This window comes from Strongylocentrotus purpuratus, unplaced genomic scaffold (genome assembly GCF_000002235.5).
Source record: "Strongylocentrotus purpuratus isolate Spur 01 unplaced genomic scaffold, Spur_5.0 spur5_scaffold_14, whole genome shotgun sequence".
Classification (NCBI taxonomy): domain Eukaryota; kingdom Metazoa; phylum Echinodermata; class Echinoidea; order Camarodonta; family Strongylocentrotidae; genus Strongylocentrotus; species Strongylocentrotus purpuratus.
The window spans coordinates 3,990,500-3,995,272 of record NW_022145599.1 but is presented as its reverse complement, the minus strand read 5'-3'; positions in this window follow the sequence as shown (position 1 = coordinate 3,995,272).

Genomic DNA, 4,773 nt, shown 5'->3' with positions numbered 1-4,773 from the left:
CAATGTACATGGTGGTTTGATGATTGTAATAAAGCGATAAATACCCTTTTTTTTTTAACAAGACAGCATGTTTACACATTACACAAGTTTATGATTTAATTTTTGATATATAAATTACATTTCTCCTTTATACCTCTTTTGTTTCCAGACAACATGACTTGTCTCATGGTATAATTTGAAATTAGGGGAAATTCATATACTTACACAGTCATTTAATATTATACAGTAATATGTGCAGCTTACTAAGTAGAAGAATAAATCAAAAAATATTGCACGCTTTTACAAAATAAATACATGATTTTTCAAAGAGACGAGTTAACAATTTTCGAATAAAAACTTGTCAAATCATAAAAGTAACTGCTGAAGGTGCGTAGCCAGAGGGCGGTGAGGGGCGGTCGCACCTCCCCCCCCCCCCAAAAAAAAAAAGAGAGAGAGAGAGAGAGAGCAAGAGAGAAAAAAAGGAAGAGGACGTAGGAAGAAAAAGGAGCAGACATAGAAACTATTTTTAAATTCGGACAAGGATTATGAGTCAAGAACGGTAAAACGAATCGTCTTCTTTCTCTAATAATGTAATGAAACGTCAGAGCTTCCGCGCTTTGCGGGGGGATGAATTCAGACAAGGATTAAGATTCGAGAACAGTACAACGAATCGTCTTCTTTCTCTAATGACATAATGAAACGTCAAAGCTTCCGCGTGAGGGGAGGGGGAAACTCCCCCTCCCTGCACCCCCCCCCCTTTAGGGCCCGCGCTCTGTAAATGATTCGCACTCTTCGCGTGCTGACTACCGCCCCCTCCCCCATGAAATAAAATCCTAGCTACACGCTTAAACTGCTGGAATAACCGCATAAGTCAGATAAACCAGAAAATGCAATCAAATTATAACAGCAGATCTCATGTACTTACCTTGGTTCGTTCGTTAGCTTTAACCGTCCGCTTCCTCTCCATCTCAAAGAGTTAGCCTTTACGATTTTGATTTCTTCTGAAACTAAAGATTTTATAGAACAACCTAACCACGGAGGCAATTTTCTCTTTCCTTTAAATCAATATGAGATCTTTCAATTCTAGTCTTGTCCTTCGAATCATTGGTGTCAACAGTAATGTCTAGCTTAGGCTGACTCACATGTCTGGGTGATAATCATGACTGTGAAAACGCAGCCTTACTCAGTAGTTTCGAGTGAAAACGAAAAGTAATCAAGATTTTTGCCATTATTCCGCTCTGTTCCTATTAACTCAATTTATTGATGGAATGTCATTATCCACACCATCCATTGGGTCGACTAGAATTTTTTAAAATTGTAATAGCTCTCAATTTGATCACCAATTCCAGTTCATTGATGCTGTCTATTTGGTGATATATCTTTCAAAGACCTACACACATGACTTAATTGGTATAATAAATGTGCCCTCACCTCACGGAAATTAAACACATTTCACTTCATGACGTCGCCTATATAGAGTTGCACTAATTTCATACACTTTTCTACTCGCATTTCTCCCATTCAGAGTCTCTTGAAAGACGGCCCTCTGTCAGGCTCTTTAAAATATTCAAAACTAACTGGTTTAGACGAGGGGTTAGGTTCCTATGTCAGGGCAATCTCTCATAAATTCCATTGTTTAATAGTATACAAGTTATTGGTTAGTACACTGTTGGTCATAAAGGTGGAATAATTATTTTTACCCCAATTTATGGAATGATTTTGACAATTTATTGCATTTTTTTTATTTGTGGGGGCGGCGACATACCCTAGCCCCCGCTGCATACGGTCATGATTTAGTGGCTAAGCAAGGGCCTCGTTACTGTGAGCCCCCAGGATCAAAACCGTGTCGATGTGCTATATTAGTGCCTTTTATGAGGCATTAATTAAGGACATAGGTTCCCTAGTTGATTAGCAAAGTAGCACACACTTGCTTTAGCAGTCACGCAAAACAAACACTCACAAATTATTATTCAATGAAATCTGAGAATGTATACTATCATCTAGATCTCTTAGGAATAAATCATTGTCAAAATCGTTCCAAAAATTGGGGTAAAAATAATTATTCCACCATTATGACCAACAGTGTATATAGTTTTTTGATGTTTTTTCAGTCTGTCGAAAGCCATTTATTTCCAAATCTAAATAACACTCTCAAAAGAAGTAGATAACTTACCAATTAATTTGGAGCACGCAAAAGACTAATGAAGCAACCTCTGAAACAGAAAAATTCCAGGACAAGTGTTTTCTAACATCACACGATTCAACAACAAAATCTGAATAATTCGTATAGCAATACGACGCACGACATGCACACCATGTTCTGACTGTCCAATGAAAGTTAAAACGATTTGGCGAAGCAGACGCGTTCTCTTAATGGCGGATTGAGGGAAAGTGAGGTTTTGGGGTTATCTATAATATAGTGTGTTCCATGGTTTTCTTATTTAATTGATGCTTGGCACGTCATTCGTTTTACAGATAGTATTGTTATGAGATGATAACGATTTAATTGAATCGACCAAGGATAGATTAGAGTGGATAATTACAATGGCAATGGACATGGTGGATGTTGAGATACCCATTAGACATATTGCTTGACAATGATGCTGATATTGAGACGAAGTGGATACAAAATTATTTAAGGGAAATATAATAAGATATTAATGTATTTGAGCAGAGTATATCATTCTATTCCGCAAGAGAGTATAAAGTATTTTCCACACACAAACATATTCCACATATAAACCATTGCTTTACCATTACAACACAACTTGACTCTGATGCATGTACTCCATGAAATATGCAGCCCCCCTTTCATATTAGAATGATGTCATCTCCCTTGATTAGCACCAGAAGATGAAGGGTCTCTTTGTATCCGTGGTTACGAGCAGGGGTGTTGCTAGGGGAGGGTTCTGGTTACACATCCACCGGTTCTTTCTTATTCAATTATTTTGTCGAAAAGATGTATTAAGGAGACTATTTATTAGCGAGATTAAAAAAATATATATTTTCTTTACACCTGTCAGGAAATTTAGAATTAATGACACTTGACATTTAGATCAAGGACTTGTTAGAAAGTGATAATCAAATGAGAGGGAAATCATTGAATAAGAACGGAATGATGATGTATGGACAAACAAATTGTTGGGATCAATTATTATGCCCTCCTTTATTTATGTTGCATTAAAATGAGGAGAAAACAAACAGGCATATAATTTCCGACTACTATTATTTAAAATCGTATTATATAATTTCTAGGCTGTTTGATTAAAGGCAATATGATTTGTTTTATATCAAGCATAAAGGAAAGCATAAAGACACATCAAACTTCTGTCACATACAGATCGAACTCTGAAGATTTGTAAATTAACGCCATCTAATGTCTTACATATTAAAGTCCAATGAACGTGATTGTACCATGGAGTTGTTGATCTAACCATTGCATGTTTTTGTTGTTTGTTCGATTTACCGTTTTTAGTTATTTATTTTAATTATTTTATACCTTAATATTCAAGTGGTTGTCGTGCTTCGTAGCATATTGTACTTTAGAAGCGCCCCGGTAAAATGTTCCAAAAATATTAAAAGGCAAATCAAATGGTTAAAAACTTGTGTTTTAATCAATCAACTTCAAAAGATTCTGACTTTAATTTTTTTTTTTACTGTATTTTGCTATTTAAAAAAAATTAAGCCAACTTGATACCACTACGGGCCACATCAATATTCAACTCCTTGTCACTATAAATTGGGGGAACCATCACCATGAAAATCTTCTGGGGACGTGCCCGCCTATGCATCAATACAATTAGCAATGACGAATGCCATGCACTGTTCAGCGCTTTATACATTCCACAAAATGATATGCATGGATTCCTCAAAGTATTCAGCAACATTAAACACGTTGATAATTATCTCTGACATCACTTCGTCAGCTGGTCGTAAGGAGGCCATTCCTGCCATTGGCAATACAAGGCCTCAAGTGGTCACCAACGAGTGCCATACGTCTCAAACATATATTTTATTTTAAAATCTTAATAATCGAATACGATCCAATGATTTTAGATTTCGACAAAGAATTCTCCATAGTCATTTATTATTCATTGTACACCAAAATGTACATAACTGACATTTCATGATTAAATCTTCAGGTCATATATTCATTTGCACACGATTAAAACATTTTTATTCAAATTTTCATTTACACCCTCAACTTTCTTCAATACGATCGCAACTACTTTCCCAAAATCAACTTAAGGCAACTTGAAAAGCCTTAATAATAGTGTGCGTCATCTATTGCATTGTGCGAATATGATTAATTACATGATCCCAACATGATTCTTGTGGATATACAGAACTTCTTGAATTTGAGTTGATTTATCGAGAATAGTTGCGATCGTCTTCTTCTTTCAATTTCAAATAAGGAACTTCAATGTAGGCTAAATTTCCTCAAAATGTATGAATTCAAATATTTTTTATTTTTCCATCATATACAGTTTATCCATATATTGTATACAAATAATTAAAGAAATAATTGCCATACATAATGGCTTAACACAGATAATAATCATCACGGCCGTAAATGTTGTGGCAGATAACAACAAACATTTATGACAAAATTAGAATTTAAATATATATAAAAAATACCACACATAAAATACATGATCATGTTTGTGTTAGCACATTTCCAACACTCAAAATATTTTCTAAAGTGAAACCATTTCTTTTTCAATTTATTCTCTCTGAGATTTGTTTGGTATATATATATATCTTTCCATTTCATAATAACGTTTTACAGCTGAT